Raw genomic sequence first — 13,156 nt, forward strand, 5'->3', positions numbered from 1 at the left:
ACGGGCCACATTTCGAGTGTCACCAGTCACCACCCGCAATGACCTTCCCTTTGCGATGGGCAACATCGCTCCCAACGACGGGCCGTCGTCGCCGACTGCGTCGGCCATCGTCGCGCAGGCCGTGTTTGGGTCGCACGTCGTCAAGATAGACGGCTACTCCCGCATCAAGGGGCTTGGCAATGGCACATGCATCAAGTCCGAGACTTTCACCATCAGAGGCCATCCCTAGTGTATGCGCTACTACCCAGACGGCGAACGGACTAAAGACGCAGATTGGATATCCACCTATCTGTGCCTTGATGAGACTGATGCTAGTGAAGTTAAAGCAGGGTACAAGATAAGTTTGCTTGACCAAAACAGGCAACCAGTGGCAAAGTACAGCTTTTGCAGCAGCGAGAGACACACATTCACCGCGAAAAATCCCTCATGGGGCTTCGCTCAATTCATGAAGAGGAAGAACTTGGAGGAATCCCCTTACCCTAGGGATGACGTTTTCAGCATCAGAGCATCACCAACAACCGCGCTAAACTAGCGCCGCGCCTTAAATTAGGCCGTTTTAGCGCGCGCGCAACACGGCGGGTGGCTCCACCGGGCGCGCAAAAACGGCGCGCGCGGCATATGCAGTTCAGCGCGCTGGCCAAAATGCAATCGCGCGCCGTTTATTTGCTGCACCCGCTCCCGCGCGCTGGACTTTAGCGTGCTCGCTCTCCCACTTCCTCTCCCACTTTCACTCCCCATCCGGCCGCGCCGCAGCCGCCGCCCGCGCGCCCGGCGATCGTTCAAGCGCTTCCCCGGCCTATCCCCGCGCCGCCGCGCTTCCGCCCCATCCCCTCCTAGTCCCGCCGGCCCTCGCGCGCCTCCGTCGTCCGAGGAACAGCGCCTGAGCGATCGCTGTCGCGCCGCGCCCGCAAGGTGTTCGACAAAACGCCTACAAGGTATGTATTGCTCAAACTTCATGAATTTGGTGCATGTTTTGAATTGTAGTTTTTATAGTATAGTAATGAACATTGTAGATGAGTTCGTCGTATGATTCTTCCAAGAAGAATTTGATATGGAAGAGGAGGAGGATCTTGCAATGATCATAACTATGCATATCAATAAAAAAACCGAAGCACGGTGGTTTGGTTATGGGTCGGGAGAAAATTTGGAGAGATAGGATTGATGACCATAACAGATTGATGAAGAACTATTTCTTGGAGAATCCCACATACCCGGAGTCGTATTTTCGTCGCCGGTTTAGGATGAGCACCGACTTGTTCAGGTGCATTGCAGAGAAACTAGCGAGCCATGACCGGTTTTTTCAGCAAAGGAGGAATGCCGCCGGAGAGCTCGGGCATAGCACCTTTCTGAAGGTGACAGCCGCTTTGCGTATGTTGGCATACGGTATCCCGGCCGATGTAGTTGATGATCACTTGGCTATGGGTGAGAGCCAAGCCATCATGTGTGTCAAGCGCTTTGCAGTGGGAATTGTGCAAGTGTTTAGCGAGGAGTATTTGAGATCTCCCACTGCTGAAGACTCCGCAAGGCTATTGGCGATGAACAAATCGCGCGGCTTTCCTAGCATGCTTGGCTCAATAGATTGCATGCATTGGAGTTGGAAGAATTGTCCAAAGGTATGGCATGGGCAATTCCACGGCCAAAAAAAGAGTTCCACTATAATCCTTAAAGCGGTGGCCGATCAGGAGACTTGGATTTGGCATGCATTCTTTGGAATGCCTGGATCTTTGAATGATATCAATGTTGTCAACCGGTCACCACTGATGAATAAGATTGCAAACGGTGAGTTGCCACCGATGCAGTTTGTAGCAAATGGTTGTACGTACAACTATGACTATTATCTAGCGGATGGCATCTATCCAAAGTGCCAAACCTTCGTGAAGCCGTTGAAAAAGTCGGAAGGTAAGAAAAATCTTGATTTGCACAATGCTCAGGCGGCGGCTAGAAAAGATGTGGAGAGAGCATTTGGGATTTTACAAGCCTAATTTGCTATTGTGAGAGGACTGGCTAGATTTTGGGATCAAAAATGCTTTGGTACATCATGCACGCTTGTGTGATCAGACACAACATGATCATCGAGAATGAGCGTGGCCAAGATTTAGACTACTCACAGTATGAGCTCTTGGGACATCCCGTGCGAGTGCGACGGAGGGCTGAAAGGGTAGCCCGTTTTATTGCCTCCTATCAGCCATTCGGCGTCCCGCAACGCACAATGAACTTCAGAAGGATCTGATTGAAGAGTGGTGGGCATGGCATGGATGACAAAGAGCATGATTTTTGCATTCGACATTATATTATTCATGAACTATTTGTTGTGTTTATTGCATTATTTGTTGTACTGAACGATAAATTATTTGTTTGAGTTGTAATGATAACGAAATTAAACTATTTATTGTTAATTTATTTTATTTGTTTGATCATTTTTGCTCTTCTTTTTCAAAATGTATATGTGGTTTGTGCGTGCTGCGCGCGTTGTATTTTTGCGCGCTGCTAGAGCGGCGCGCGCGCTGCATTATAGCACGGCTGTTGGAGCCAGCGCTGGCGGCCACGCTAAACCAGCAAAAGCGCGCGCGGCAAATAGGTTTTTTGCGCGCGGCACGAAGCGCGACTGTTGGAGATGCTCTCAGGTGCGATGTCTCCGTGTCAAAGGAGATCTTCACCGAGCCAATCCCACCGCACGTGGTCGTGCCACCGTCCAACATGCACCAACATCTTGGACAACTGCTCTTGGCCGGCGAGGCGGCCGATGTTACCTTCGAGGTTGGCGAGGAGACATTAGCTGCGCACAGGTGCATACTCGCAGCTCGGTCACCGGTCTTCAGGGCCCAGCTCCTTGGCCCCATGAAGGAGAAGACCGCAACTCAAGTGCTGATCGACGACATGGAAGCCAGGGTGTTCAAGGCGTTGCTCCACTTCATCTACACAGACTCGTTGCCCGCCATGGACGAAGGCGGCGCGGCGGAGATTGCTCAGCATCTACTGGTGGCGGCTGACAGGTATGATATGGAGAGGCTGAAGCTGATCTGCGAGGGGAAGCTGTGTGATCACATCTGCAAAAGCACGGTGGCAACCACGCTAGCACTGGCTGAGCAGCACGGTTGTGGTGCTCTCAAGAAGGCATGCGTCAAGTTCCTGATGTCTCCGGGTAACCTGAAGGCGGTCATGCAATCTGATGGATGTGAGCACGTGAGGAGCAGTTGCCTGGCTGTTCTGGACGAACTGCTCGCCAAGCTTGCTCCATGATCTCTTTGAGTAAACTCACAAGAACTCGATATTTGTCATGCTATTAATATTTTTAGAAGTGATGATATCTACTACTGGTATCTGTGAAGCGCTGTTAATTCTATTAAAATTAAGGTTGCTTGCGTTGCTGCATCTATTTGATTCAAACAGCCTTTTCCAGATAGTGCCATAGTGGCAAAGCTTTATAAAATTTTAAATATAAGCAAAAATTTGAAAACCGAGAGAAAATTCTGTTTATTCTGAAGAAATTATTGCAGAGTTCTCAAAATTAGTGGAAGCATTTAGAAATTCTAAGGAATGTCCTACAAAAATTTGGCGCATGGAATGTCCTCAAATTTAATAAGTTAGCAGATATTTACAATATGTTTTAATTGTAATTTCATACTAAGGGTAGTAACAACGTGGTGCGATGGTGTTTAATTTAAATGTGATATAAGTCATTATTACATAGTCATGGTCAAAAGTGTGTGAGTCAAAAAATTATTTAAAACATCTTGCATACCCCAAGTCGGGTTGGTCGAGTCTGACTGCTTGGCCCGTCTCCAAGGCCGCCGGGCACGTAAGGCGGTGTCTGTGGCCGGTCAGGGATGTCGCGACTCCAGGGGGCCTTCCACCACAAGGTGGAGGACGACGGCGGAGGGGACGGTGGCCTCGTATGCCATGCCTACGAGGTCATTGTCTGATACTTCACCTAATTTTTAGTTTAGTTTACTTTAGTTTTCATTAGGTTAATTGAAACTTTGTTAAGTTTCATTATTTGGTTGAAATATATCAAAAATTAACAAATTTAATCTGTTTTAGCATAGATTTTATCCATTTTTATGCTCGATCCGTTTGAAAGAGGACAAACATTTGATGTGTACGATTGGATGCGTACGTCCAAAGTTGTTTTCACTTTCAGTTTCACAAAAAAATTAGCAGCAACTGATAACACCCAAATTCAGTGAATTTGAGTTATTTTGATTTGCGCTTGGACCAAAGTCTGAAATATTCACTTGAAGTCAAATAAATATTTGATTTAAAAAAAATTACAAAATATTTGAATTCATGTGTATCATTGAATGAAATTGCTGAAATATTTTGGCCAAAAGGTAAATATTTCAGTGATTGCTGAAATTAATGAAATTCAGTAATATCACCGAGATCTCACTGGAAGTGAAAACCATGCTCCCAACTTGTTGCCCGCGGACATTTGATCCCCTCAGAATGTTGATCCGTCACTGGAATTGGCCACGATAGTATCTCTCTATGATGGTACTCCCCGCGCCCACGCGTACCCCTCTCGGACAAGCTCGATATTCTTCTGGGCCAGCCTATGTGACGCCATCAATTAAATCATACACGCAAATGTGTACGATCAAGATCAGGGACTCACGAGAAGATATCACAACACAACTCTAGACACAAACTGAAATAATACAAGCTTTATATTACAAGCCAGGGGCCTCGAGGGCTCGAATACATAAGCTCGACACACAAGAGTCAGCGGAAGAAACAATATCTGAGTACAGACATAAGTTAAACAAGGGTGCCTTAAGAAGGCTAGCACAAAAGCAACACGGCCGAAGAGGCAAGGCCTCCTGCCTGGGACCCCCTAAACTACTCCTGGTCGTTGGTGGCCTCCACGTAGTAGTATCCGTCGGCGGTGGCATCTGGCTCCAGGGATCCACCATCTGGTTGCAACAACCGGAAAGAAGAAGGAAGGGAGAAAAGGGGTAGCAAAGCAACCGTGAGTACTCATCCAAAATACTCGCAAGCATCAGATCTATACTAAGTATGCACTGGTATCAAATGGAAGATTTGTATCTGTGGACTGAATTGCAGAATGCCAGAATAGATGGGGAAGGCCTAGCCTATCGAAGACTAGCATCTTCAAGCAGCTCCAAGCATCTTGCAGCATGTAGGAGAGTAAATAATAGCAGTTTATAATTAAAAAGCATGTTGTAGCATTAACGCCCAGAGATCCTTCCCCGACTCCCTGCGAGAAAGCAATCCCGGGGCCACATATCTCAAGTATCCATTTCTCATTGTAAAAGATCAGGATATAAGTCTGAACGTCTGTTACCGTGAACACGGCTATTAATAGATAATCTTCCCTGCAGGGGTGCACCATGTTTTCCAACATGCTCGATTACCCTGGCCAGACACACTTTCCTGGGTCATGCCCGACCTCAGAAGATCAATGATAACCCACAAGTATAGGGTATCAATTGTAGCCTCTTTCGATAAGTAAGAGTTTCGAACCCAATGAGGAGCTAAAGGTAGAACAAATATTCCCTCAAGTTCTATAAACCACCAATACAACTCTATGCATGCTTAACATTTGCTTTACCTAAAACTAGAATGAAACTAGAAGGACTTTGTAGGTGTTGTTGGATAGATTTGCAAGAATATAAAGAGCACGTAAATATAAACTAGGGGCAGTTTAGGTAAAGAAGCAACAAAGTTAGTATAGAGAGTGTGGAAAAGTGGTGGTAAGAGTTGTGAAATTGTCCCTAAGCAATTGACTACTTTACTAGACCGGTAGCAAGTTTTATGTGGGAGAGGCCACTGCTAGCATGTTATCCCTGACTTGGAATTCTATGCACTTATGATTGGAACTATTAGCAAGCATCCGCAACTACTAACGTTCATTAAGATAAAATCCAACCATAGCATTAAGATATATTGGTCCCCCTTCAATCCCGTATGCATCAATTTCTATGCTAGGTTGAAGCTTCTGTCACTCTTGCCCTCCAATACATAGTCTTATCAACATACAGCTAACCCTATGGTGTGATCCACGCACGCGCTCATATGATGGGCACCAAAGGACAGCAACATAACCACAAGCAAATTAAACCAATCATAGCAATTCACCAATTACCGATAGAACAACGAAAATCTACTCAGACATCATAGGATGGCAACACATCATTGGATAATAATATGAAGCATAAAGCACCATGTTCAAGTAGAGGGTACAACAGGTTGCGGGAGAGTGGACCGCTGAATATAGATGGGGGAAGGTGCTGGAGATGTTGGTGAAGATGACGGCGGTGTTGGTGTAGATCGCGGTGATGATGATGGCCCCGGCGGTGTTCCGGCGCCGCCGGGAGAGAGGGGGAGAGAGCCCCCCTTCTTCTTCTTCTTCCTTGACCTTCTCCATAGATGGGAGAAGGGTTTCCCCTCTCGTCCATGGTCTCCATGGCGTGGGAGGGGTGATTGCCCCTCCGAGATTGGATTTGTCTCTCTGTCTCTCTCTTTGTTTTTGCATTCTCAGATTCTGCCCTTTCACCATTTCTTATATTCCTGGAGATCCGTAACTCTAATTGGATTGAAACCTTCAACATGATTTGTTTCCAGATATTAGCTTTCTTGCGGCAAAAGAAGAGCAGCAACCGCCTTACGAGGTGTCCACGAGGGTCAGGGGTGCGTCCACCCCCCTGGGGCGCGCTCCCTGCCTCGTGGGCCCCTCGAGCATCATCTCGCGTTGATTCTTCTTCCCGAAAATCATAAATATTCCAAAAATATTCTCCGTCCGTTTTTATCTCGTTTAGACTCCGTTTGATATGTGTTTTCTGCGGAACATAAAACATGCAACAAACAGGAACTGGTACTGGGCACTGGATCAATATGTTAGTCCCAAAAATAGTATAAAAAGTTGCCAAAAGTATATGAAAGTTGAATAATATTGACATGGAACAATCAAAATCTATAGATACGATGGAGACGTATCAGCATCCCCAAGCTTAATTCCTGCTCGTCCTCGAGTAGGTAAATGATAAAAAAATGATGTGGAATGCTACCTAGCATAATCTTGATCATGTAATCTAATCATGGCAGGAATATTAAGACACGAGTGATTCAAAGCAATAGTCTATCATTTGACATAAAAGAATTTAATACTCGGGCATCCCAACAAACAATCATGTCTTTCAAAATATCAATGCTAAAGAACGTTATCCCTACAAAATCATATAGTCTTGTATGATCCTTTTTCTTAACACAAGGTACCCCTCATGCTCATCCCGGTGTCAGCCAAGCAATTGGTTCATAATTTTTAACGTGCTTCAGCTTTTTCAACCCTCACGCAATACATGAGCGCAAGCCATGGATATAGCACTACAGGTGGAATAGAATATGATGGTGGAGGTTGTTTGGAGAAGACAAAAGGGAGAAAGTCTCACATCGACGCGGCTAATCAATGGGCTATGGAGATGCCCATCAATTGATGTCAATGCGAGGAGTAGAGATTGCCATGCAACGGATGCACTAGAGCTATAAGTGTATGAAAGCTCAAACTGAAACTAAGTGGGTGTGCATCCAACTTGCTTCCTCATGAAGACCTCGGGCATTTGAGGAAGCCCATCATCGGAATATACAAGCCAAGTTCTACAATGAAAGTTCCCACTCGAGAGACTCTCTATATGAAGAACATGGTGCTATTTTGAAGCACAAGTGTGGTAAAAGGATAGTAACAATGCCCCTTCTCTCTTTTTCTCTCATTTTTTTATTTTTTTATTGTTTTAATTTTTTTAATTTTTTGGTGGGCTTCTTTGGCTTTTTTTATTTGGGCTTATTTGGCCTCTTTTATTTTTCATAAAGTCTGGAGACTCATCCTGATTTGTGGGGGAATCATAGTCTCCATCATCCTTTCCTCACTGGAGCAATGCTCTAATAATGATGATCATCACACTTTATTTACTTACAACTCAATATTACAACTCGATACTAGAACAAAATATGACTCTATATGAATGCCTCTGGCAGTGTACCAGGATGTGCAATGATCTAGCATAGTAAAGATATCAAAAAACGGACAAGCCATAAAAACATCATGCTAGCTGTCTTACGATCATGCAAAGCAATATGACAATGAATGCTCAACTCATGTATATGATGATGATGGAAGTTGCATGGCAATATATCTCGTAATGTCTATGAAAATACCATGATACGTAAGTATGGTGGCTGTTTTGAGGAAGATATAAGGAGGCTTATGTGTGATAGAGCCTATCGTATCACGGGGTTTGGATGCACCGGCAAATTTTGCACCAACTCTCGAGGTGAGAAAGGGCAATGCACAGTACAATAGAGGCTAGAAAATTGCGGAAAGGTAAGAGTGCGTATAATCCATGGACTCACATTAGTCATAAAGAACTCATATACTTACTGCAAAAGTTTATTAGCCCTTGAAGCAAAGTACTACTACGCATGCTCCTAGGGGGGAGGTTGGTAGGAATTAACCATCGCGTGCCCCCAACCTTCACGCAAAGATAAACAATTAAAATACAATGCGCGCCAATTTAGTTACATCACTACTAGAAAAAGGGCTATAGATGGGATTGACACTAATGGCGCACCAGACAAGTGGTGCGTCATTAGTATATACTAATGGCGCACCACCCTCTGATGCGCCATTAGAGTTGAAACTACTAATGGCGCACCTGGCTGACGGTGCGCCATTAGTATCAAAAAAAATTTTAACTAGTGCGCCTATCCAAACATACTAATGGCGCATCCACAGGCAGTGCGCCATTACTAGTTGTAACTAGTAATGGCGCACCTTCCAGAGAGTGCGCCACTAATGTTGTTTTTTTATTATTTTTTTATTCCTTTTTTTGCAAGACTACTAATGGCGCACTCGCACGCGGTGCGCCATTACTAGTTTAAACTAGTAATGGCGCACCGTGGTGTAGAGCGCCATTAGTATGTTTTTTTTGCAAAACTACTAATGGCGCGCCACCAGGGGGTGCGCCATTAGTAACCTGGATTACTAATGGCGCATTTGTGGTTGGTGCGCCATTAGTAAGTGGGCAGCAACAAGATATTTTGGACAGCCTCTCCTCCCACACTCACTTTCTCCCCACTTCATTCTCTCCACCGCCTCCTTGTCTCGGGTGCCTCCTCTTTTTCACCTCATTTCCACCATAAATTCATTGAAATTAAGTGGTTAAGTTACCTTGTTCTGCTAGGTAAGTAAGGGCGGAAGCTATATTTATGTTGTTCTCCCTACAACAATGTGCACATGCACTTTTTATGGCCTAGCTAGATCTATGTATGTTCATGGTGTTGCATATGTTTGTGGTTTTGCATATGTGTTTGTGTTTGGAGGTGTACCGGTATTTGAAATGCCATAGTTGCCAATATTTTGCCGGAATGTTGATTTATTTCCGTTTCGGCGAGAATTTTGGCATTAAGCATTCTTTTTTGTCCTATTTTTAGGGAAAGTCATGCCAAATTTTTTCTTGGTTCTAAAATATCGTTTTGCTCTACCCCGCAGGCGACCATGGTCCGCACGATGACCGAAGGCATCGTGAATAGGTTTTTGAGGTCCACGAAGGCCGAGATGCTTCAAAAGAACGAGATGGAGATAAGATGTCCGTGTCGAAGATGCAAGCTGAATAGCCTTATTGCGGACCCGGATTCCGGGCAGGTGCGGGACCACCTGCTCTTGCGTGGTTTCATGGATGGCTATCGGTGGCAAGGTGATGAAGATGACTACGAAGTCGTCCATGGGGGCCGGGCAATAAATGAGGAAGGGCAGAAAGACAACCACCGCTGCTCGTGCGGGCGAGAAGACGAAGAATCCCCAGGAGATGATCACGACGGTGATGCTGTACACAGTCATCATGTAGAAGAAGATGCAGGACATGATGATGATGCTGGCGGAGCAGACGAAGCTGGACCATCGATGGGCTGGGTGCAGGACCCTCATATTCAAGAGCTGCTTCTCAAGCAGACGGATAACGCAAGAGCTGCCACCCGAGAGAAAGCCAAGATGGATCAACTTGAGTTAGACGCGGTTACTCCATTGTATGAAGGATGCAGGCCCGAGGATACCCGCCTAAAAGTAACGCTCATGGCTCTGGAGATGAAGGTAAAACACAAAATGACCGACGCATGCTTCGACGAGAACATGTCATTCTGGCACGAACGTCTTCCCAAGGGGAACAAGTGCCCGACCAGTTTGGAGGAGGCGAAGAAAATCGTGTGTCCTCTGGATTTACCGCACGTGAAATACCATGTGTGCATGAACAATTGCATCATTTATCGGGACGAGCACGCGGAGTCTACCATATGTCCGGTGTGCGGTGTCACTCGATACAAGAAGAGGAAGAAAGCTCCTCGAAAAGTGGTGTGGTACTTTCCGATCACTCCTCGTCTGCAGCGGTATTTCACGGACCCTAAGGTAGCAAAGCTCCTGCGTTGGCACGCGGATAGGGAGGAGAAGAAGCGAGAAGATGACGCAAATGATCCGGAGATAGATAAAAAAGACAAGATGCTGAGTCACCCTAAGGATGCGAGCCAGTGGCAAGCGTTGAACTTCGAATACCCAGAATTTGGGAACGATAGAAGGAACATCGTGCTGGGCGCGAGCACCGATGGAGTCAATCCATTTGGCAGCCAGAGAAGCACACATAGCACCTGGCTTGTGTTCGTGTGGATGTACAACCTTCCCCCCTGGCTGTGCATGAAGAGGAAGTACATTCACATGAGTATGCTAATTGAAGGGCCAAAACAACCAGGGAACGACATCAATCTGTATCTGGGGCTGCTGAAAGAGGAGATTGACACGCTATGGAAAACGCCAGCCAATACGTGGGACGCCGCAGAGAAAGAATATTTCCCTATGAGAGCCGCACTGCTCACAATGGTGCACGACTATCTCGGTTACGGATATCTTGCGGGGCAGGTAGTCCACGGATTTTCTGGATGCGTAAGGTGCATGGATGACACAACGTATCGCCAGCTAGATAGAGATTTCCGGGTCTTTGGAAACCGTGTTCATGGGACATCGAAGGTGGCTTCGCGACGATGACCCATGGAGGAAATGCAAGGATCTGTTTGATGGTGAAACCGAACCCCGAAAACGCCCGTGTACGAGGAGCGGCGAGGAAATAGACAAGCTGTTGAAAAATTGGAAAGACTGCCCACTGCCGGGAAAGAAGCAAAAGGCGCCAGAGCCGCTGCTGAAGGTATGGAAAACGAGGTCTGTTTTCTGGGACTTGCCGTACTGGAAGATCCACCGTGTGCCTCACAGCCTTGATGTCATGCATATCACAAAGAACATGGGCGAGAGTCTGCTTGGTACCCTGCTCAACATGCCAGAGAGGACCAAAGATGGGCCGAAAGCAAGGGCAGACTTGAAATCAATGGGCATCAGGCAGGAGCTTCACGCTATATATGATGATGATGATGATGATGATGATGATGAGGCGAAGCAGGACACAGAAAGTCGTTGCAAAGGAAAAAAGGCCAAGAAGACCGGAAATGACTACCCTCCCGCGTGCTTCACTCTAAGTCAGGAGGAGATTGAGCAGTTTTTCACCTGCCTCCTAGGAGTAAAACTTCCTTACGGTTACGCGGGGAAGATAAGCAGATACCTAGACCTAGCGAAGCAGAAGTTCAGCGTGATGAAGTCTCACGACTGTCACGTGCTGATGACGCAGATACTTCCAGTTGCAATCCGTGGGATCATGGACGTGCACGTCCGTGAAACGCTATTTGGCCTATGCAACTTCTTCGACGTCATCTCTCGGAAGTGGATTGGCGCGAGGCAACTCAGAAGGCTACAGGAAGAGATCATGGTGATACTATGCGAGCTTGAGATGTACTTCCCGCCCGCATTCTTCGACGTTATGGTGCATCTGCTGGTCCATATAGTGGAGGATATCATCCAACTCGGGCCGACGTTCCTGCACAGCATGATGCCGTTCGAAAGGATGAATGGTGTCATCAAAGGATGCGTTCGCAACATGTCACGTCTAGAGGGAAGCATAGCCAGGGGCTTTCTGACTGAAGAGTGCATCTCCTACTGCACGAATTATCTAGGCATCGAGAACCCCGTTGGTCTGCCCGTCAACAGGCACCTCGGCAGGCTCGCTGGATGGGGTCACCGCGAGGGTCGCCGCGAAATGCATGTCGACTTCGAGGGTCGACTCGCCGACTTTGAAAGAGCAAACCTAGTCGCGCTACAACACATAGACGTGGTCGATCCTTGGGTGGTAGAGCACAAAACCTTTATTAAGAAGACGTACAATGACCGAGGCCAATAGAGGACGGACGGAGATATACTCAAAGAGCACAACTCATGTTTCACACGTTGGTTCAAGCAGAAGCTTCTGTCGTACCCTTTACATGAGGATTCTTCCGCGAAAGAACAACTCATATTCGCCTTGTCACAGGGCGCCGAGCACAACCTGATGACCTATGAGGCGTACCATATCAACAGCTACACATTCTACACCGAGGCCAAGGACATGAAGAGCGATGGTTATCAGAACTCTGGGGTAACAATGGAATCCTACACCGGTAACGACAAGGACAGATACTACGGAAGGATCGAGGAGATCTGGGAGCTGAGCTACGCTGGAGAGAAGGTCCCGATGTTCCGTGTCAGATGGGCCAAGAACGTCATAAAAGAAGACCGGTATTTCACCACCATGGTTATACCCGAAGCCAAATCCAAGACCGCGGGCGCAAACGTCACCGCGAAAAATGAGCCATGGGTACTGGCTTCCCAAGTGGACCAATGCTTCTTCATTACCGACCCGCCAAAGCCTAGTCGTGTTGTCGTGAGGAGAGGCAAAAGGAAGATCATCGGAATGGATGGAGTAGCCAATGAGCAAGACTTCGACAAGTACGGCGACCCGAGGATCGAACATGACGACGATGATGAAGTAGCAGCATACACCACAAGAAGAAGCAGGACCACGTTACCTAAAGAACGTCCGTTCCATAGAAGAACTCCATTTGCGAAAAAGAAGGGCAAGAAGATTGTAAACAGATAGCTAGCTAAGATCGATTGTATTTAAATCGTAGACTTCATTTCTCGATTATATTTCATGGGCACTTTTTGAACTATCATGAATATTTTTTAATTTCATGGACACTCGATCTCGATCCTCCTCCATCTCGATCGCTATCCCAC

The sequence above is a fragment of the Triticum dicoccoides genome, chromosome 7B, assembly GCF_002162155.2.
Source record: "Triticum dicoccoides isolate Atlit2015 ecotype Zavitan chromosome 7B, WEW_v2.0, whole genome shotgun sequence".
NCBI lineage: Eukaryota > Viridiplantae > Streptophyta > Magnoliopsida > Poales > Poaceae > Triticum > Triticum dicoccoides.